Source organism: Cupressus sempervirens, chromosome 2, assembly GCF_028749045.1.
Source record: "Cupressus sempervirens isolate cs-2001-9-10 chromosome 2, ASM2874904v1, whole genome shotgun sequence".
Classification (NCBI taxonomy): Eukaryota; Viridiplantae; Streptophyta; class Pinopsida; order Cupressales; family Cupressaceae; genus Cupressus; species Cupressus sempervirens.
In genome coordinates this window covers 297,059,219-297,084,015 of record NC_143119.1, presented here as the reverse complement: position 1 = coordinate 297,084,015, position 24,797 = coordinate 297,059,219, and the positions used below count along the sequence as shown (strand labels likewise).

At 36.5% G+C, this 24,797-nt stretch overlaps 1 pseudogene; it reads right to left on the bottom strand.

Annotated features, from left to right (window-relative positions):
- Positions 1-1,218: 1,218 nt before the first annotated feature.
- LOC149572250 (homeobox-leucine zipper protein HOX32-like) overlaps positions 1,219-24,797 on the bottom strand; it is a 36,247-nt pseudogene continuing 12,668 nt past the window's right edge.

The following is a 24,797-nucleotide window of genomic DNA, read 5'->3' as shown; positions in this document are numbered from 1 at the left end:
TCTCCAGATTGATGATGACAATATTATATTTGATGTGCCCATGGTGTTATTTTCCCCTTTTGAGTAGCTTGTTTCTTATATCATCTATTTAGGTCGAGTCATCACCATCTACTGGGTTATACATAGCTCCTTGATACATTTCTACCTCATCATATCAGCTGGTTATAACAATAGAATATGGGATCTAGGTGTTGACCAGATGTATCTATGGTTTGTTGAGGATTTTTTTATAGTTCTATTAATTTTGAGATTGAATGAGATGATAATTAGAGTTGTACAGCCTATAGATACAACAATATTTCATAGATTAACAGGGGATCCGAGGATCTGGTTGATGGATGGGTTGCAAGTTGACACCTTGCTTCGTAGTGTGGCAGGATTTGTTTTCAGATTGGACTATAGAGCTACCTGTAGATTCATATGGGATCCTGGTACTAATTGCTTGAGGACAAGCAATTTCAAGGAGGGGAGATTTGTAATGTGTCTCAGTGGACAGTGGACGCAAACCCATTGTGTCTCGTGTGTGCTTACAGGTTCTTTTCTTAGTGTTCCAATCTGATAGTAAAATTGTGTTTAAAATTGAACTTTGAATGTTGGTTATTGTATTGCTGTTTAATAATGCAATAACATGTTTTAAGGAATTTTATGAGAGTTTATTGGTTTAATACTATGGTTTGTAACACATTTTCATATGCTTGAATCCTGAATATTATTTTGAGAAATAAACCAGATAGATATCTATTGGGGATATTTCCTATGGTTTGTATTACTGGGTTTTAATAATACAATTTCACATGTTTATGTTCTGAATGATATTTTGAGAAAGAAATTGGGTCAATATCCGGTTGGGATATTTCAGTCATTTTGTACAACTATTTTTTCTTGCTAATATTTCCTCTTTTTGATTTCATTTCTTTGCATATTTTATATTCATTCATCTCAGGTTTTGCACACAAATAAAGCTCCCAGTTTTAAAAAGCTAGTCCAACAAAACTTATGAAAATAAATTAAACTCTGTAAATGTCTAATGGAATCTATTATTTAACAAAATGTTGGAACTTTTCTACACGTATTGTCTTTTTCAGCCTAGTCAAAGAGCTGGGTTTGTAACTTCAATACTATTTTCACTTTTATATACTTTTGTATCTATTTTAATGAATCAAATTATATCATGACAACATTGTGTAGTTGCACAACCCTGAGCACTAAAATAAGATTTCAAGTACAAACCTTGCATATGCAACAGACAATTGCATTAGGATGATGCCACAACATCTTGAACAGTTCATCATTGTTTGAAGGCTATTCTGCTAAAAGATTTATTTCAAATTTTACCCTGATACAAAAAAGTTAATATGATATTTTAGAAATTAAACAAATGATTATTGAAATTGTAAAGAAGTCAACTAAGCATATTCTCAGATAAATAAAAGTAGATGAATAGAAAACACTTGTAGCTTGAAACTATTTGTTTGACCAGAGTCATCATTTCTATTGTATCACAAATATTCCTTAAACCCAGTGTTGAGCCCACTTGAGGAGCAATAGCCATTGCAACAGGTTGAACAAAAGCTATAACAGTACACATGTATTTGCGAGCAGAAATAGATACTATCATAGTTATGAGTATCATACCGAAATTGAAATGCTATAGTTACAACAGAGCATAAATGGTTAGATGCAGTTCCATTTTCGGTGACAACCCTGCCTATGTCTGAGTTAGCTTCATGTGTGGAAGCTAGATTAAAGTTGTAGGATACACCATATCCATCCTACATGGTGAAATATTAGGACATGAAAACAAGATAATAAATTTATAATTCACACCAAATTGTCCAAAACAACAGATAAGAGAAGGATAAATAAGGTCAATGACCTTATCGTAAAGGCTGTGTCCAATGGTATGATGCGAAAACCAGATGGCAATAATGGTGCATCATCAAAAAGTACACCATTGATAGGTGCAAAAACTAATTGTGCAGAGTCACCAATAGTAGTTTCATTAATGCCATTGAAAAGCTGAGATAAAGTAATACACAATTTTAGTGCATATAAATATAGAAAACCCATTAGCAACTATTACATGCCATAAGGAAATCAAAGATGTCCGTTGTGAAACCTTGGAGTAAGTACATCTCCTTCGACACCAAGGGCACACCATCTCTAACAAGATGATAACCTTCATATTTCACCAGCTCCATTATCTACAAACATTGTATAAAAAGGGCAAAGATACTATTCAAGTGATTATAAAAATGTAATTAGATCTCCAAAATGTATGGTTATGAGTGTCATAGTATTAGAAAAATGTAGGATGAAAATTTGAGCTAACAAGTGAAACTATTAAACCTTTTGTTACAAGTTAACTTCTAATGGAAAATAAATATTTTTGTACTTTCCACATGTTAGCACAAAAAATCACCTCTTCATGCTCCATAGAATGGGCTAGAGGCATTAGAATTTTTTGTCTTCTGAATTCAGCTCCAACTACTGCTGAGGCACCATATACATGAGTTTTCCAATTGTTTGAACAACCTGTATGAAGATCACAATCCATCCAATCTTCCCATTCTAATTGATGTTCCCAAAGAAAATGTATCAACACTACAGGAGGAACATTCTGCACCACAAAAAATACCCAGTTAATAGGTGGAAGATGTTGAGTGAAAGTAATTTTTGAGCTATAATTGTAAACAAGATAGCATCTGAAATTTGGCATACCTGTAAAAGCATTGAAGCTTTTGCACATAGAACACCACCATCAAAATATAACTTATTAGAGGGTGCACATTCAAGACCAGCTAGTTTAGGGCTCAAAGATGAATTGAACACAATACTAACATCATCCATCCCATCACTAGCAATAGACAACCATCCATCTTCAGAAAACATGTTTATAACATCATTGAAACTCCTGCATTAATGTCACTAACAAAATATCACATATTGAGATCTAGTAAGAGGAACACCCATTGTAGAGAGCATAATGAATTGTACTTTTTATCTAAATGGAGTTACTACCTAGCAATTCGAAGGCTCAACTTGCACAATGCAACTGGTTGCAGTGTGGCACCAGTTATAACCTCACCAACAGCCTCTTGTGCCAATGAACGCAAATTTTGTAATGCCTAGGGAAACATGTAGAGAAACCAATTAAACCTATTGATATTTAAGCTTTTTTATTTAATAAAACAATAATCCTTTAGATTTTCAAAGCTTTGTATGACATGTAGAAAAGGAAACACATTTTATGTGTAGTTTACAAATCTTTATACTTACAACAATAGTTATCTTTTGTGTCATAACAGTAGATGACTCATACATTGGTCTTAGCACCTTCGGGGCTTGTCCTGCCTATATCAAATAACAAACAAACCACAATTTGGTCTTTCAAATGCCTAGTACATCTATCTAGATTCTATATTAATATCAAATAAAATGTATCATTTTCTTGACCAAAGCTAGCAATATGATGTAGTATTATATACTAAAATTTCTAATGAGAAGAGCTAGGCATCCTAACTCAATAGTTAATAACATTATTGTAATCAAGGAGAGAAGAAAAAAAATAATTAGTTGTAAAATCATTGTAATATTATTCGTTGGGAAATAAGTGATATTTAGGTTGTGCCTCTATGCCAAAACTTCAAAAAATTAAACATGATATTTGTAGAAAGGTGAAGTAGCCTTTTCCATCTAAAACAAGGGAAAAAATACATAGAAGTTAAACAAATCTTCTATAGGTGCATATAATGTTATGTCCTATAGTGAATTAAAACTTGGCACTTTTTTGGGCGTATGTCACTATATTGTTCTGCAAGTCCATGGTTTACAAACAATATCAAAAAGTCTAAAAAGAGCTTTTGCATTTAACAGAGAGTGAGCAATAACTTGCTAGAGTTGACATAAGTACATATATGGTTCTTATGATCCTAACATTACACCTAATGTTCATTTTCTTGCAATTATAATTTGTAAGGGCATTCAGTTGATACTGAGAAATGCATTAAACTAAGAATAGTGAGAAGAGAACCCTACCAAGATGACGATAAAGGTGTAAAGAGCACAATAAGTACATATGAGCTAAATGTAAATAGAATTGACAATATATTGTTCATGGGAGAATTAAGTTTTCATAGACTACATCAATGATTCAGATGTAAGTTATCCTGAATTAATGATGGATAACCCTTAATGTAATTTGATATGTTGATAGAAAAATCTGTTCTTTAGTTTTCTTCAAAATCTTTACAATCCATATATGATTCATGTTAATTGATCCTGACTCCTAACTTTATGCATCATCCTAAAATACTAACATATAGTGGTGTTAACTTCATAATGAAATGACATTGACTTGAGTATTCTGAGTGAAATGATTTATTAATGGAGAGAAAAAATAGACAGATGAAAAAGGTAGTGTGATTAATATTTGGAGCACTATGTTCGGTGGATATTTTGCAACTGACTATTTTGGATAAAAATCCAGTGGCAAAATAGGATGACCAGCCACAACGTGTGAGACAAAGTCACTCCTACCTTAAAGGGAAGACTCCCCTTTCTCACCTTTCCTTGGATCAACTCAAGGTAAGCAAGAAGTCAAGAGATTTTTATAAAATGGGTGTTATCGATATTCTTTCTTCTTATCTTTCAAAAAAGAATCTGCTTACTCATGGAGCGAGTACTAGACAGGTGAATCTCTAACTACACTTCTATCAAGAGCTAGAAACAATGATACCAATAAACCTTCACTACCTCAAAGGCTAGCTAAAAATGTACTAGTTTGGCTCTAAGTCTGGTTGTATTTCTTTATGAAAAGCTTTACAATTAGGGCACAAAGACTCTGAAAAGTAAGAATACTTAACTATTTTGTGAATTAAGAAAAAAGTTACAGACAAAGCTTCTAGCTATATATTTCCACAGCTGCTCCCAATCAAAGCTTTGGCTTCGATTGCTTTTTAAATCGCTATGGTCCTTTATTGAACACACAATAATAACATGAATCAAAGACAATAGACACAAATTACAGTCAAAGCTTCTAATTTTCTCTATCACAATTGCTTCTAGACAAAGCTTTGAATCCAATTGCTTCTTTTATTCACTTTTCTCCCAAATTTGTACTACACAATCAAAGTTATGCTTTCACAAATGTGGCAGAGCTTTCTTGCATACAACAAAAGATTATTTTTACAATGAGGGGGCACTCCTTTATATAGGTATAGGAGTTGAGAAAAAGGTGGAGGAAAAAGTGGGAGCATCTCAACGAACTTTGACCTAGTCTAACTAAACGAGAAATTAAAGGGTTACATGCAACTACACGTGCAATTCACATTACATCTTTTAAATACACATGCAACTCGCATTACATGTAATTACACATCATGTAATACATTCTCTATTTACCATATGGGGCAAATATATTAATGCACACAGACAATAGATAAGAATAATAGAACTCCTTGTATTATTCACATATGCCAGAGACATTACATTATGCTTATCATGATGATTACAATAATTTTCCATGGTGCACATATACCATTCCAAAGAACCTTCCTGAAGGGGTCTGTCGGCATAATAAATACTGATGACATCAACCCATCGGCTACACAATATCTATCGACGACGTCAACCCATCAGCTACACAATATTTATCAACGACATCAACTCGTTGACTACATAATATTTACCGACATCATCCCTCCCCGCCAAAAGAAAAAGTCATCTTCGGATGAAAATTACAAAATATCTGAGACAAATAAAGAAAATACATTAAATGAGTAACTACAAAAAGATAGATTTGTTTCTATCACATCACTTTCACATTCGTCTCATGCCTACAGCAAACTGGTCTCCAACCCATGTTGCATCTGCTAACACAATACTATCTCCTTAATCAAGCTAATATTGATAGCCACCTATGCTGATTTCTCTACTTCAAACTCCTGGGTACCCTGAGCCAAGTGTCCCTATACTACCTTCAACTGGATTATCAACTCCTCTTGAGCTCTCTATGCATCCACCAAGACAGCTTCATGTCCAACACCTACTCCAAGTGCCTCAAAGCATAACATCCCTCTTGAAAGACTTTCTCTAGTGCTCTCTCCACCTCTAGTACACTATGCCTACATTAGCTCCAGGTCTTATCAACTTCAACTAGTCACACTTTTCACGGTTGATAATTGCATCAACTAGGGGTTTAGGGGGCAGCACCCCAGGTGAGCTCCCTATCACGATACAGGGCAAGATCAAGGGGTAGTGCCCCTGCCACCAAGACAAAATTAGCACTCCCAAAGCCACACAAAACTCCATGGAACACACCATTTTTGTGACTATCATCTGATCCCAGACTCTTTCTAGCAACCGCTTAGTCTTTACCTTCCCCTCGACATCATACATTATTCATTCTGAACATCTGTGAGCTGTCATTTTTTTTTTTGTTTTTTCTCCTTCCTCCACTCATCTGCTATTGTGCCTCTTTCATCTATTCTACCTCTCTTTAATGTAGGGTTCCTCCACTTTTCTTCTATCTTCTGCGGCAAAGGTTCTGACAATGTTCTCCTAGCTAGCCGAAACTTTCCGAAAGATATCCTTCCCTTAATATTTTTCTTTTTCTTCCATGATTAATGGTAGCCTGGTAGTCTATAGGATTCTTCACCATGAATTGGATATACCTGCGGGGCTTCAAAACTCTTACAAAAATCAATTACTCCCTTAGCTATAGAGATCAAAAGCAAGACAAGCTGTGGTCATAGAAGACATATCCTATGAAAAGAACATTGGTCGCAACAATGGAGAATGTAAGCCATAGAATGTTGAGTGCTCCCTTGGTGGTCTCGACTACCTCTAGAATCCTGGCTACAATTCCTCAACCAGCCTTTTTAGAATCCCCCTCCTCACAAAGCACAAGACATAGCACAAGTTCAACACCAAGAAAATGTTAATGATTCTTCCAAAAGACATCGTATAGTGGCAAGATCAATCCAATCTTTCAATAAATTCTTTCCAACCACGGATGGTGTCTCTCTGCTTATACACATGGCATCACAGACTTCTTTATCAATTGGTTAAATTACCCATCCCTAGTCGACCCTTGCCTTCTCTGCAACCCAGTACGAATCCCTCGAAATGAATAGCCGCAGAAGAGGAGCTTTGTTTCTTAAAAAAATGAAGTCGTGGGCCAACAAGGATGAAGCTATGGACTCTAAAGGCAACCTGTGGAAAGATCACACATGAAAAAGCCTGTTTGCAAAAAAAGTATCCATGGGACAGTCCACGAGACAGGTGGCTACAGAGCTATCCGCGAAAAAGCTCATCTGCAGAACAGGTGCCTGCAGGGCCATACTTGCTTCTTTTTTTCTTTTTCTCCATTTTATTTATTTATTTATTTATTTTTTTCAATTTTTTTTGATAAACATATACATCTAATTCTCCCTCCAAGCTTCGTCCTTCTCTGACGATGAGGGAATCATTTTGGTATGGTACATCTTCAACTTTGAACTGTTGACTACCTCCAGTATTGCTTGTTTATCTAATGTCCACAACTTTATTGCTCCATTATTACCTACCTCTCAGATCTGGTATGACCCAACCCATTTGATTTTAAACTTTCCTGGTTTGATTTTGTTCCGTCCATCATACTTCAACATCAACTGTCCTGGTTGGAATTTGTTCAGTTTTAGGTGTTTATCATGCCACACTTTGCACCTGTTCTGTGTCACCTCCATGGCCCATTGTGCCAATAATCGCTTCTCTTCGAGCTTGTTTAGATTATGCAACCTTTCCCTCATGCTTTCCATGTCGCGTACCATGAATGTCATCAACTACCATTCCTTGCCGTCAATAGCTGTATTCTTGATTTTAGAACCTTCACTTTGTACTGCTGAAGTTTTTATTAAACACTTCCTCTTTTTTTCCTGTGCAGATCGTATTATGTGTTTTCCTTGCTACCAACATCTTTCTACTAATTTTGTGGTGTGGTGTAACCTTTTCCTTTCATGCGATCTGTTCACTGTGTTCCATATGGTGGAATCTTTCCTTTTTTTGGGTTTGTACTGTATTTTCTTCCCTTCAGCTTCTATCTTAATCGCCTTTCCTTCTTCTGCTTCTCTATATTCCTTCGGACATTCATTTCCCTCTTCTTTTTCACCTTCATTGACCCTTAACATATTACAGCTCAAAAAGAGCTCATAATCCTCCATCTACCAGTGGAAAAAGTCGTTCACCAAATCTAAATCATTGTCCATCAATCCACCTTCCAACCGTAGGATTGCTTCCTTATTGGGTTCCAATCGATGCTTTCCTTTATCCTCCTCTTCGAAATTAGATGATATGACTTCTTCACCCACCATTTGTGTGTGTAAATCTATAATGAATCGTCGTCCCCTATTTTCCATTGATAGTGTATTCTTCTTCCAGTCATGCTTAATCTTTTCTTGTACAAGCCATCCACAGCCCAAAATAACATCATATCATCTCCTCTTTAGCAAGATAGTGACGAAGTCGAGTAGGAATGACTATGTTCCAATCGTCACTAGTTGTGCCATCAAGACACCGAGAGGTTTAATGCCATGTTGATCTGCTGTTAGCAACTGGAATGTAGGTGGCCACAACATTGGGTGTCCCAACTTCTTACATTAGTTTTCATTTGAGGAAAAATAAAGTAGCAAATGTTGAGGCAACTCAAAGACTAGCCATTGAACTAGAAGACAATCTTTTAGCTGCAGGAAAATGGAAGAAAGAAATGCAAAGTTCTAAAACTCAATCACCTTCCTCAGAAAAGTTAGACCCATTAGTTCAAAAGTTAATCAATGATATGATGACTCTCAAGAAACAACTTCCTAAAATGAACACCCCATACCAAGATATCCCAAGAAAATATCCAGGCCAAAGTAGTTTTTAGGGAAAACAACTTACTTTAACCTCAAGTCAACAAAGATTACAGATTGAAGCTCCACCTAGCAAAAAATAACATGTGTATTTTTCATCTTACAAATGATCACAAGGGAACTTCTTGTCCTGAAAATATTAGATATTAGCAGCTTGAAGCAGAAAAAGTGGCTTCCACCAATGTGATAATAGAAGAAGAATCTTTTGAGGAACCTGGCAACTCCGTAAATTATTACCTTGAGTATGAATCTGATTCTGACAGAGGTAATGACATCTTATTAACCTTAGAAGAAGCTTCCTATTCAGTCTTAACCCGAGGGCAAAAGACTGGAGTAGCTGAGACTCAGAATAAGAACAAGTCAAATCCAATACTAGCCAAGGATCAAAGGGAGAAAAGAGAAAGTGAAAGTAGGTCATCACCTATTGAAACTTCTATTCCTCAAATCCTTAGGAAGGTTGCTGATTCAGATTCTACAATTGACATTGTTGAGTTTTGTAAGACATCCAGGATACAAATTTCTCCTGCAGAATATCTAAGAATGAATCTAGGTGAACTTAATAAGCTGATTGAATATGTCAATCAACCTTCCCTTGACAAGGCAGCCAAACAGATCCATGAAGTTAAAGTATCAGAAAGTCACGGAACAATTGCTCAACAAAAGAAGGAATCCTCAAAAGGAAAGAAAACAAAAGCACAAAAATCTTATAGTTAGGAAGAGATAGTCGAACTAGACCCAATCAGTCCTAAACCCTCTTATAATCACAAGCCTGATCCATTTTATGTTTCTCTCTTCCTACATGGCTTTAAGTTGAGTAATTGCATCATAGATTCAGGGGCTTCTAATAATATAATGCCAACGACAGTAGCAAAAGCTCTAGATCTTCCTTTAACTAAAACATTTGGCAAATGTTATTCCATGGATTCCAAACAGGTACCATTGGTGGGTCAAATTAAAGATGCCCAAGTGGCATTAGCTGCTTACCCAGAGAAAAGGGTTAAACTCACCATCCTAGTAGAAGATATCCCCACAAGCTATGGCATGCTTCTTAGTCGAACTTTCTGTCGAGACCTAGGAGGGGAAGTTAAGATGGATTGGTCTCAAGCTGTGGTACCTATCGGGAAAGAGAAAGTAACCCTATTACCTGAAGCAAAATCTAAATATACAGTCTTCCCATCTGATGACACCAAATCTCAAATCCTTTATCAGGAGACAGATTTTGCTAACTATTTAATTCTGTCTGAAGATGAGAAAACACGTGAGAAGCCATTGGGTGAAGATTTGTTATGGACTCTCGAGTTTGATGGAAGTTGTTGTTCAAATGGATCTGGAGTTGGTATAATTCTCATATCCCCTGATGATCAGAAATTCCCTTTTTCTTATAAGCTTTCCTTTGAAAATACTAACAATATAGCTGAGTATGAGGCCCTACTTCTAGTCATAGAGGAAGGAAAAAGAATGAACATCAAGCTATTAAAGGTGAGAGGAGATGCTGAGTTAATAGTGAAACAAATTAAAGACATATTTTTAGTCAAAAACCCAAGGCTCAAGTATTATAGAAATCGAGTATGGGACAAAATCAAAGGTTTAGATGCTTTTGGAATTGAAGCAATTCCCTGGGAGTTAAATGATAGAGCAGACTCCTTAGCAATATCAGCTTCTTTGTTAATTCCCCATCCTAATTTTATGAACAAGAATTATTCAGTGGAAATCATTCATAGACCAAGTGTCCCTGATAATAAAAATTCTTGGCAAGTATTTAAAGATGATGCTCATATTAATGCTTTCTTGCAAAATGTTGAGAAGTTCTCTATGAACTATTTTGAAGGTTCAGATGTGGGATGCAGAGAGTTTTGTCTTGATCCACCTAAAGAAGGTGACATGGTGCAATTAAAAGGGAATGTTATACCTAAAGGCTTCGTTGAGCTTGAAAAGCTTTTCGATAGGAAAGATACCTTCCTAGCTCAGGATTTAACACCTAGAGAAGATCAAAAAATGCTAATTATGAAAAGGTGAATATAGGTGATGAGCATAACCCCAAAATCATTAATCTGGGAACCTATTGTGATGAAGGTGAGAAAGCTAGATTCATAAAGCTCCTATCAGAATATATAGACATTTTTTCATTGTCTTATGATGATTTGAAAACTTTTAGAAACGGTAAATACAAACACCATATTACTCTGAAACCAGGAATTTCTCCTTTTAGGCAAAAATTGAGAACATATAATCCAAAGGTTTCTGATGCCATATTTAGGGAAATAGATAAGATTCTTAAAGTTTGAATTATTTTTCCAATCCACCATTCCACATGGGTGGTGAACATAGTGCCAGTCAGAAAGAAAAATGGAGAAATAACGATTTGTGTTGATTTCAGAAATCTTAATCAAGCTAGTTTGAAAGACAACTTCGCCTTGCCAATAATGGATCAAGTTCTTCAAAAAGTTGCTGGTTCAAAAATGATGTCTTTCCTAGATGGCTTCTCAAGTTATAACCAGATAGAAGTTGCTGAAGAAGATCAACACAAAATGGCATTTACAACACCATGGGGAACCTTTGCTTACAAAAGAATGTCTTTCGGCTTAATAAACGCTGGTGCCACTTTCCAACGAGCTATGAGTTCAACCTTTGGTAATTTATTGGATAGATGTATTATAGTATATCTGGATGATATGACAATGTTTTCTAGGAGATGAAAGAAACATCTGAAAGACTTGAGGAAAGTGCTCCAGAAATGCAGAGATCATGGAATCTCATTAAACCCCAAGAAATCAATTTTTGCTGTGACTGAAGGGAAGTTACTTGGACACATAGTCTCAAAAGAAGGAATCAAAATTGACCCAGAGAGAGTGAAAGCAATTTAGCAATTATGCCTCCCTGTCAATAGAAATGGTGTAAAATCCTTCTTCGGACAGATCAATTTTCTGAGAAAATTCATGCCGAATTTTGTAGAAGTTGTCAAACCTATGGCTAAGTTACTTAGTGAGAAGCAAAATTTCAAATGGGATGAACCAACATCAAAAGCATTCCAATATGTAAAAGAAGCTATTGTTAAAGCTCCATCCTTATCCCATCCTAATTTCAAAAAGGACTTCATAATGTATTGCTATGCATCTGAGCATACCATGTCAGGCATACTGATTCAAAAGAATGACCAAGGAGAAGAGATGCCTATATCTTTCATGAGTGTACCTCTAAAAAAACATGAGCTCAACTATTCTCTATTTGAAAAACAAGCTTTCGCTGTTGTAAAAGCAGTAAAATACTTTAGGTACTATATTGTGACTCTCATTCTATAGTGTCTGTACCATCCACGACTGTCAAGAGTATTCTCACGCAGCAAGATGTGGCACTCAACAATCGAGCAACGTGGGTGGCAAAGGTCAAGAATTTGACTTAGAAATCCGACCCACTAAATTGATTCGAGGGAAAGGCCTATGTAAAATTATTGTAGAAGGTGAAAAAGAAGAGTCAAATCCCTCTTGCTTGTTTGTAGGTCTTCAAGATGAATGGTATTCATATATCACTTATTTCTTAACTTATGAAAGATGTCCTGATCACCTGAAAGGAAAGGACCGGTGAATGCTCCAACTCAGAGTAGCTAAGTTTGTCATAATTGATGATATCTTGTATAAAAGAGGCCTAGATGGTATGTTTTTGAGATGTGTTGATACTAATCAGCAGGATAAGTTATTGAGAACCTTTCATGATGAAGCTTGCGGGGGTCACTTTTCATCAACAGTAACAACATTTAACATCCTGAGAAGTGGTTACTATTGGCCAGGTATGTATAAGGCTTCTTACCATTGGGTTAGAAATTGTGAAAAGTGTCAATTGTTTACTGGGAAACCATAGTTAGCTGCCTTGCCTTTGAAACCAGTAATCATAGAAGAACCATTTCAATAGTGGGGGTTGGATTTTATAGGACCCATTAATCCAGCTTCAAGTGTGGGACATACACACATACTCACTGCTACCGATTATTTTACTAAATGGGTAGAAGCAGTTCCTATTAAAGTGACAACCTCTCAAGAAGTATGCAGATTCTTAACAGAAAACATTTTGACCCATTTTGGTCCTCCGAGTAAAATAGTGATAGATAATGCACAGAATTTTTCATCCAGGGAAATTCAATTATATTGTTACGATCATGGTGTACATTTGTCTCACTCTTCAAACTACTTCCCTCAAGGCAGTGGGCAAGCGAAATCCACAAATAAAAACTTGGTTAATATTATGAAGAAATTGGTGGATGAAAAAGAAAGAGATTAGCACAAGAGATTGTATGAAGCTGTGTGGGCCGACAGAACTTCTCCCAAAAGAGCCATAGGTATGACACCTTTCGAGTCGGTATATGGAGTTGAGGCACAATTTTCTTTACCCTTAGAGTTGGCAACATTGAATTTGCAAAAGGCAATTGAAGATGAAGTGTTTCAATCTTCCATCGAAAAGAGAATATTGTATCTTCAAAGAATTGAGGAAGAAAGAAGGGAGTTAGTTGACCACATCACACACCATCAGGCAAGAGTTAAAAAGATCTTCGATCAAAAGGTAAGGCCTTGAAAATTCATGAAAGGAGATCAAGTACTATTATGGGATAAGAGGAGGGAACCCAAAGGAGCTCACTCTAAATTTGAAAGTTTATGGAAGGGTCCGTTTGTAATATCTGAAGAACTAGGTCCCAATGCCTTCAAACTACAGTATCTTAATGTAGATGAACTTCCCCTTTCCTTTAATGGACAGGATCTCAAGCTGTACCATTTTTGAGCCTTTTCCCTGTCTCATTATAAATATTCCCCTTTTTTGGCTTTCTTTTCCTTCCTTGTTTTGTTTTGTGTGTTGTGTCGTCATCTTTTGAGTCTGTCTGCGGTCCCTAGTCACTGGGTTCATTCATGATCCTTTCAGTCTCATTCCCCAACAAGAGCCGATTGTTAGAGCTTGTAATCTTGGTCGTCACCTAACAAAGTTTGGTCCCAAGTCATCCCTTTGAAGTTGAACTTGAAGTCATAATTTACTTCAACTTCAGGTTCAAAGTCTTGTTGGTCTGCCATGTGATAAGCACACTAGTTTTATTGAGTCGACCTTTGTAAGCTTGAAGTCCAAGTTGATGTTGAAGCCGATCACTCAAAAATTCAACTTCAATTTTAGTGTTGATTTTGTCTGCTAACGATTTTTGTATGCAGATTAAAGATTGCCGAGCCATTCCAAGGTGGGTCCCAACATAATATTTCCCAAAGCACCTGAAGTCATATGCAAAGAAATTTAAGGTAGCATGTATTCAGTTTGAGCAACACTTAATGGAGTATTAATGGTGTCATTTCATGATTAATTGTTATGGGAAGATGCGTGTGGATTTGATAGGGTATTTAAAACAAGAACACCCACGACACCTTTTCTGATGAATGTCACACGAATGAGCAATTATGATTTTTACTTGCTAAATCCATCCCACGATTCTCTATCCATGTCATTCCTTAAATGCATGCAATTACCCTTTCCCACTCATCTCATTTTCTCCAAAAAAATCTTGGCGCTTCTGGGTAAGAAAGGGGAATTTCGGGCTGTGTCATTGTCAAACTGTAAGTGCATCTCCATTTCCCCTTTGCATTTTGGTTGTGCTTTGCTTCATTTTGAAAGTATTTTAAAACCTGGTCCTATAGATTTGCTGTCATAATAATCATGACGCTTTTTCAGCCAAAAATGCCCAAATTAGAGATACCACCATTACTCAGTTCCTTGCCTGAAATTCATGATACATTTTTGGTTAATAGAAGTTTGTTTGAAATTGTTGAAATAGCCAAAGCTTCTCTGTCAAGTCCCATTTACCAGAGGCTAGATGATTGTGGTTTATTAGAAGCCGCCACTTTTCCTGCTGCAATCCCATGCCCAGAGCTCATCCTCGAATGTGCAAACCACTATGACCTTGTTTCAAGATGCATTAAGAAAGCCTCAGGGGAAATAGTTGTTAAAATTAATAGGACCAGTGTCAATTCTGCCCTCAAGATTCCTCATAAAGAACCCTATGAGCCATGGAAATTCTAAGAAGCTGAAAACCTATATGCTGCAAACAAAAATAGCTACGACACCAAGATTTCTTAGTCTTGGCTCTTGAAGCCTGTAGAAGGAGGTCCTAGGTTGCCTAAACCATTGACCATCGAGCACTTCATCAAGGAGATTGCAGATATTGTATTCTTGCTGAATAGGATTAAGGGAAATGAACATGCTTTCCATTGGGAGTCTTGGATGTACTTCTTCATACCAAAGATAGTTGAAGGTGTCAAATTCATCTATTGGACAGACCTAATGGAAGAAAACCTACATAAGGGCTTGATAGATGTTACCAATTGCGGCCCATTTTTCTTGTCCTCTTACTTGATTGACACCCTAGCCACGTCCAAAGATTGGGATTATCTTCCACATATACCTTGGGTAGATGACATGCCTATCTACCAGTATTATAGAGATCTTCAAGAAGATATATCATGCAAAGAGTTCAAGAAAGTCAATGATGTTTTTCTAGGAAAATTGGTTTTTGAACTACAAGGTCAAGAAAATGATAGGATGTCAGAGGAGGCCATGCAGGTTGTGCAAATTTATGGTTGTTATTTCATCCAATTTCCCAGATTTACCTATATCAGAGTGGGTGGCTTTCCTAGTGAACCTTTGAAATTACCACTCTATTACTCAGATTCTCTAGTGTTGTCAGAAATGTGTCGATAGTTTGCTTCCCTTGTTGAGTCCTTTCAAATTTCCAAAAAATCCTCTTCAGTATTCTTCTCGATTGAAATTGGACATTATAGATGCCCTTGTTTGAAAGAAGCCATATTGTCAGCTAAGTCTTTAACTCGCTTGTGTCTTAAATCTTTCACCTCGTGGTTAGATTTTGACTACACCAGCTATATTAGAAACAATGTCAAAAATGTAGCTTCTCTCTTTCATTCCCCATAACTAGAGGATTTTTGGGCAAACTGTCATGATGAATTTGAACTAAGGAAGAGACTATGGTCGCGCTTGACCATTAAACAAGTCACCATGTTCAATGTGGAATTAGACACCTATGGGCTGAAAGATGATGATTTTGAAGGTGTGCTTGATCAATTTTACATGGATCAGATTGAATGCATGCCTATCCCTGAAATCGATTGGGAGAAAAGGGAGGAAAATGATGTATATGCCTGTACCAAGGATGTAATAGTAAGAACTGCCAAATGGATAAAACCAAAAGCAGCGGCTACTCCAAACTTTCTAAGAAGTCTTCAAAAAGCAAGGGTAAAAGGACTGCTCATAAGAAAACTAATCGAAGTGTCCCTAATTCTGTTGCAGGTCCACTTGAAGTTGAACTTGAAGCCATTCTAGAAACACTTCAACTTCAAGTTCAAGAAGAAACTCCAAAAGGAAGGAGAGTAACCCGCTCAAGCACGAAGAAGGCATTAGCCATCAAAAGTAAAAGCACCATAACAGTGGACTTGGAGATAGTAGAAGACCTACTTATGGTGGATAATATACTCGAATCCCAGAATTCTCCAATGGATACAGGAAATCAGGAAAGTAATCTCCCCTTAGTTAAATGTTCCCCTGCTACTGCAAAGGATCAAACTACTCCTAAATGGCTTGAGAATTCAATGGAGAAGAAGAGAAGTATGGTCCCAATATCCATGCCTATTGACAAACTGATTAGAAAATGCCTTGGTAAAGTGCCCAAAGTAAAAAAAGCAAGGACCGAAGCAGGAATCAATTTTGACAAAAGTTCAGGTCGATGGGCAGCAGAGATAGCTACACCACCTGATGGGAGTTCTCGCGATTCTGTAGTGCCTCAAGATTTCCAAATAAAAAAAATCAATTTGGGAAAAGGAAACTGTGAGGTTGATATGAGATTCTTTGAGGTATCCAATAAGAAGATCACGGAGAGAGTGTGGAAAGATGGGCAAGACAAACAAGAAATGAAGGAGACAATAAAGAACATGGCACAGTATATTAATGCTATCTTGCATCCTGAAGCAAAGCCGATCTGTGAGATGTCAGCCATTGTTGACGTATCCTCTGCAACCAATCAACAATCATTGGAGAATCTACACAAGTGCAAAGCAGTAGCCAAAGTAGTAGGTGAATGGGTACAAGATGTTTTGCTTAATACTGTAAAACACATTGGACATTTAGATCACGCCTCAAAGGAGATATCAAATATTACTAAAAAGGTGGAGGCGAGTAATGATGGATATGAAAAAGAGAAGAATAACTGGGCAAAAGTGGTAATATCGTTAGAAGATGTGCAAGAATTCGGGTTGCAAAAATTTCAAGTTGAATGTCCTGTAGTGGGTCTTGATGAAAAAACTCTGTATGTCATAAAAGATTGCATTGAATGGAAAAATGAAGCACTGGCACAAGGGGTATCTAAAATCAAAGAAGCATTGCAAGAACTTAAGGTTATACATCAGATTATTCAAAATGACCTTAAGTGGTTTGTAAAATAGTTCATGGAAAGAGAAGATGACTCTGTTGCCCAATCAGACGAAATAATCAAAGAAGTCCAAAAGAAATTTTAGGAATGGTAGGACAAGAGGACACCAGCCAAGTAGGATTTCTCCAACATGGCTCACACTGAAGCTATGTTGATTATCAACTTGAAGCACTTGGAGATGCATGAGGAAAAGGCTGCTAAATTGAAGAAGATGAAGGAAATTTGGAAACAATGGCTCACCTACATTGGTCTTCCAAATCAATCTGTTATTTTTGCCTTTTCAGCTGCCTACAAAACATGGAAGTTGGCAAGAGGAGCGGTTGGTGGCGACAGTAAAAACTGATCAAGAACTGCTTAGCTGTAGTTTATTTACCATTTGGTTTTCTTTCAATTTTAGTTATCAGTTATTCCAAAAGACAATTAACTCCTGGTGGGGTAATTTTGGCTTAAGTCTAGCCCCATGCTTATAAATGTAGTAATTAGTATTGTTTTAGGGGGTTCAAATTTCTCCAGTAGACTGGTAGACAGAACTACTTTTGTTTACGGTTTTATTTCTAGTTTAGAAGTAATATTTGAGAACTTTAGCAGATACTTGAAACTCTATAGTTTGATTTTGGATTGAAAGCTTTGTAAGTGGATACTATTGTCTACTTATTTTTGGTATTTCTATAGATACTATTTAAGCTTTTAGCTGCACCTGTTATTGATTTTGAAATTGTGAACTTTGAATTTGGAAATTCTGTGGGAAATTAGTTCATGAAATTTGCCTGCTCGATAATTTAATTATTTAGCTATGTGGATCATTTTGATAATTAAAGTCGAGTGGTTCTTCTACATTAAGGTTTGTTTCATATTGATGAGATAAAATAAGTTGTTTCAACATCTCCAACATATTACATTCTTAGAAAGTTATTCGGTTGAGTTTATTTAGTTAAAACTTTCAATGCAATAAAGGTAGCTACACCTGTTTCATTTGAAGAAATTTTAAGTAGAGAATTCCTAAGTTCTTTGAGTAGGAATTCATTTGTTAGTTTAAATTCTTTTCTTAGTTTTGATATATGAACATGCATGGGAAAAACTATTCACTAATACGAGTTAATTCCCTTTCATCTGGATTCTCTTCCCTCAGTGAATACAAGTTCAAACATTCCTCCCTTGCTTCTTCCACCAATTCCACTCGTTGTTGAGTCTCCAACAATTCTTTAGTGCTTCAGTATCCATCGGCGAGTTGCTGAAACCTGCATTTGCGTTCAACCTGTTGTGCCAAAATTAAATTTTCTTGTGCAGTGTGTTAGGATAAACCATAGATAGAAATAAAAACTACATGCAAATATAACCATTAATAGAATATAATAGATCACATAGAAATGAACACAAGGTACCAAGATTTAATGTGGTTCACCCAATCCCTGGGCTACATCCACCAAACAGCAAGTCTGATCTTATTACAATCCAGTGATTACAACCTGATTACAGTCCGTAATCCCTTACAGCTTAATACCACTGCAAGAAGAAATTTTGTACCACAACATCATGAAAATACCTAACCCTAAACCCTTTTATACAAATATCTAACAAGCTCCCACTTGGGGACTGATCAGGCTCCACACTAAACAACAATCTCCCACTTGGAGATTGATCCTGTAGCAATACCACTACCACATGGGGCTCCCACTGGATCAAACTAACATGGACTCTACTATTCTTTGATTCATGTTCAGTCTAAAAGACCAACCGAAGCTAAAGAGGAGTTTAGCATATCCCTTGTTACAACCTTTGTCAACATATCTACTGGATTGTCATTTGTATGGATCTTCTCCACCTTTAATTGTCCATCCTCCAAAATTGACCGAATGAAATGGTACTACACAACTGTATGTATCTGGTCTTAGAATGCAGAGCTAAATTCTTTGCAAGATGAATAACACTCTGACTATCTATGAATAAATAATTATCCTTCTGAGGATGTCCCAATTCTTCCAAGAAGAACGAAGCCATATCATCTCTTTGGCTGCCTCTGTAGCAGCAACATACTCTGCCTCTGTAGTGGAAAGAGCATTAATATTTTGTAACCTAGAAATGTAGCTCACGACTACCCCACCAACAGTAAAGACATAACATGTAGTACTCCACCTGGTATCGATATCCCCTATAAAATCTGAGTCAACATAGCCCTATAAATCAGTAGTAGAGCCCCCAAAGTGTAAACACTTATTGGATGTTCCTTTCAAATATTTGAGAATCCACTTGACAACATTCCAATGCTCAAATCCAAGATGAATCATATACCTACTAACGACTCCCACTGCATGTGCAATATCTGGCCTAGTACATACCATAGTATACATTAAGCTTCCTATAGCTAAAGCATAGGGTACCTTGGATGTCTTATCCTCCTCTTCCTGTGTCTTAGGACACATCTCCTTAGTCAACTTCAAATGACCAGGTAAAGGTGTGCTCACAGCTTTAGCATTCTCCATAGAGAAATGTTGCAACACCTTCTCAACATAATCAGCTTGAGATAGCATCAATGTTCTATTCTTCCTATCTCTACAAATCTTCATACCAAAGATTTGTTTTTCTGCCCCCAAATTCTTCATAGAAAATGCATGTGCTAATTGGTATTTTAGCCCCTTAATATGATCCATGTTAGACCCAGCTACAAGCATATCATCAATATATAAACATAAAATAATGTAGCTATCATCATCCAACCTCTTAAAATAAACACAGTAATCTGAATGACACCTATTATATCCATGCTCATGCATAAAACTATCAAATTTTAGATACCATTGCCGAGGTGCTTACTTCAAGCCATATAAACTTTTCTTCAATTTGCACACTAAGTTCTCCTTACCTTTGGCCTCAAAACCCTGTGGCTGAGCCATATATATTTCTTCATCCAAATGACCATGAAGAAAGGCTGTTTTAACATCCAACTACTCTAAATGAAAATCTTTAGTAGCCACAAGACTTAAAATAGTATGAATAGAAGTCATTTTAACAACATGAAAAAATATCTCATCAAAATCAATTCCCTTTGTCTGTGCAAATCCTTTTAAACCTAACTTGGCCTTAAATCTTTTCTGACCTCCTTCCTCTTCTTTCAACCTATAAACCCACTTATTCTGTAAAACCTTTTTACCTACATGCAACTTGCATAGATCCCATGTTTTATTCTTTAGCAAAGAGTCCATTTCATCTTTCATTGCAGACTCCCACTAAATCTTAGTATCCACCTGCACAGCTTCATCATAAATTTTAGGTTCACCAGCATCAGTAAGTAAAATAGAATACAAAGAGGGAGAAAATCTTTGTGGAGGTCTAATTTGCCTTGTTGACTGTCTAACATTCAATGGTGTGTGTGGTATTTGTTGTTGCAGTTGTTGCACATCATGAGGAATGCCTGGAACATCAGCTTTTGGAGTATCATCTAGCACTACATAATCATCTTCTTTCTTCTCATGTTGCTGCAACAGATCTTTGTACAACACTTTCTCATTGAATATAACATCCCAACTTCTAACAATTTTATGATTTTCAAAATCCCAAAACCTATAACCAAATTCATTAATGCCATATCAACAAAGACACATTTCTTTGATTTATCTTCTAGCTTGGTTCTATTTTTAGAGTCTATATGAGCAAAAGCTTCACAACCGAAGGTCTTGAGAAAAGAATAACTCACCTTCTTACCAGTCCATGCCTCCTTTGGAATACCATAGCCCAAAGGAGTAGAGGGACCTCTATTAATCAAATATACTGCAGTATTGATATGTTAACCTCATAATGGTTTTTGACACTTGAGTGCCAATAACACTTACCTACTCTGTATTGGAGCCGAGTGATCTTCATGTACCGAATAGTTTTCAAATTTCGAGTGAAGATCATATATCGAGTGAAAATCAGATATCGAGTGAAGATTAGATGTCGAGTGTTAACAAGTGCCGAGCAACATAAGGTGCCAAGTGTTAACAAGTGCCGAGCAACATAAGGTGCCGAGTGTTAACAAGTGCCGAGCAACATAAGGTGCTGAGTGTTAACAAGTGCCGAGCAACATAAGGTGCCGAGTGTTAACAAGTGCTGAGAAACATAAGGTGCCGAGTGTTAACAAGTGCCGAGTAACATAAGGTGCCGAGTGATATAGTTTTGTTTAGACACTGAGCTATCCAGGAAACAACATGTGCCGAGTATCAGCAATACTTTAGGAGCTGAGTAACTCAGAATATCAGCATAAGAGTTTGTAATTGCACAAACTATGATGCAAACAATTTTTTCAGCTGACATAAAGAAAATCTCGAAGAATTTAATGATGAGATCGAATCTTTTATTTTTCCTATGCAATCTTCATGCAGCCAATAAGGAAAATGATGAAGGCATGCAACCAATAGAAGAAGTGCAAATAATAAGCGAAAAATGAAGATTGAATATGGATCGTAGATCCATACCTAACCCTAAATCATCCAATTTCTTTATAAGGAAGATGAAATTTCATTGTAAATATATGAGTGGATATACAAGGGTGCACAAGGAAATCTATTTTCAGAAGTGAGGATTATTAGATCAAAAAAGGATCAAGATCAAAGAAAGTGGAAAAGGTGCCTGCATTCAACAATCAAGGATTGTAATCTATCAGGTTCATTGTATCTAATACTTTCTAACAATTGTATTAGAATGAAAATCCTATGGTGATAGGTTAGCTTAACAGCTATTTCGTAGATCCTTCAAATAGGTGATTAAATCCTTTAACAGGGTGACACTTCATGTTAAGTGTTTGTAAAGCCTCTAACCAGGTCACTATTAATACAGTGTAAAGCCTTTAACAGGGTAGGCCTTTAATAGGGCAGACCATCAGAAGTGGTTGAACAATATTGTTGGAGTAATTTTTGTGGGTATCATTCCCACCCCAGTTTTACCTTCTTATTCCTGGAGGGTTTCTGGGTTACCAAATTCTAGTGTTATGTGTTGTTGATGCATGTGTTTAGTTTCATGTTTACTTGATGTATTTACATGCATGCAATTTACTTTCAGTTAAAAGTTTTATTGGCTAAAGTGTGGTACTTATGATTCACCCCCCCCCCCCACCCCCCTCTCATAAGTACTCTTTCCATATTTGAATATTCCAACATCATAGCCTCTGCCCACATGTGTAAGGGCAACCCAACATGCAACCTCATGCTCCTTGCGCGCTCCATTATAATCTTGCTCATGTGTTCAACCACTCCATTTTCTTGTAGAGTCCTTGAAACAGTTTTCTATCTATGAATACCATTAGTGGAGCAATAATCTTCAAATTCATGACTGTAATAGTCACCACCATTATCAGATCTGAGACATTTTAATTTCTTACCAATCTCATTTTCAATCAAGCATTTCCATTTCTTAAAAGTTTGAAATACATCAGATTTTTGTCTAAGGAAATAAATCCATACTTTTCTAGTTGTGTCATCAATAAATGTAACATAAGAATGAGAGCCACCAAGGGAAGATACTTGAGCTGGTCCCCATACATCTGTATGCACAAGCTCTAATTTCTCCTTTTTGTTTTCCTTCCCAGTCTTAACAAAACTCACTCTTTTTTGTTTTCCATACACACAACTTTCATAGAAATTCATATTAACACATTTTAGACCTGGTAAAACTTTCTTTGAATAAAGTACTTTCATACCTTTCTCACTCATGTGCCCAAGTCTATTGTGCCACAGGGCTATATCAGAATCTACAGCAGCTATGTGTTCTCCCTACTCAACTGCAGCAATTGTTCCTGAATATTCATTTTTCTCTGAAACAATCAAAGTAGAAGGAACAATAGGACCTGTACAAAGATATAAGGTGCCTACTTTCACACCTTTTTCTACTACAAGGGAACCTTTTGAAACCTTCCAATTTTTATCATTAAAAGTAACTACACAACCCTCATCATCGAGTTGCCCTGCTAAAATTAAATTCCTACTCAGCCGTGGAACATGTCTTACCTCATGTAGTAGCCAATGATTCTCATTTTGCAACTTAATCTTAATTTTTCCCTTTCCAAAAATTTGACAGGGTTCATTATACCCCAAATAAACATGCCCAAAATCCCCTTGGACATAATCAATGAAATAATCTCTATGAGGTGTAGCATGAAATGAAGCACCAAAATCTAAAACCCATGAATCATCAACACTTTCTAAAGATAGAAGCAAAGCATCCTCTTCAAATTTGTTACTTACCACATTTGCCTCCTTGTCTCCATCTGATTTATCTCCTTCATTTTTCTTTCGATTCCAAATATCTTTTTTTTTGTGCCCTAGTTTCCCATAGTACCAGCAATCGTTCGATCCTCTCAATTGAGACCTTTTGCCCTTTGACTTTCCTCTTGATTTCTCATGATTTCCAGAGTTATTTCCTCTCTCAATTGTTCTGCCCCTACTTTGTGCATTCAAAGAACTTCCTGATGTAGATCCACCTGAGAATTTCCTACGAGTTTTCTCACTCAAAAAAACACCGATCACATTATCATATTTTAGGGTACTAGATCCAAGAACATAATTACTCACTGCCATTACCAAGCCATTCCAGCTTTCAGGCAAAGAACACAAAATCAAGAGAGTCCTAATTTTTTCATCAAAATTAATACTCACAGAAGATAACTGACTAGTAATTGTATTAAACTCATTTAAATGATCTACAACAGATCCACCTTCTGCCATTTTCATTTTAAATAAATGCTTCATGAGAAATACCTTGTTTGAAGCAGAGGGCTTTTCATATAATGTCACTAGGGTTTTCATCAACTCTTCTATCATCTTTGCTTTTGTAATATTAAATGCCACTGATGGTCCCAAGCATAACCGAATACTTCCGAGTGGCTTTCTGTCCAAAACATCCCATTCAACCTCTGACATAGTTCCCTGATTCTTGGCTTTGCCTTGCAATGACTTCCACAAATCCTTCTGATACATATAGTCTTTCATTTGCATTTTCCATAACTAGAAGTTCTGCCCATTAAACCTATCAACCCTCAGCTTACCCTCATCTGCCATTGCTCTCACTCAATCGTGAGACTCCCACTCAACCGTGAAACTTTCCTGCAAAGGATAACTGAAAAAACAACTAGGCTCTGATACCACTTGTTAGGATAAACCAAAGATAGAAATAAAAATTACATGCAAATATAACCAATAACATAAAATAATAGATCACACAGAAATGAACACAAGGCACCAAGATTTAATGTGGTTCACCCAATCCTTGGGCTACATCCACCAAATAGCAAGTTCAATCTTATTACAATCTAGTGATTACAACCTGATTATAGTCCGTAATCCCTTACAGCTCAATACCACTGCAATAAGCAATTTCACATCACAACATCATGAAAATACCTAACCCTAAACCCTTTTATACAAGTATTTTATCTATTTTAGGGTTACAACATGTTGGCCATAATATGTACAGTACTTTCC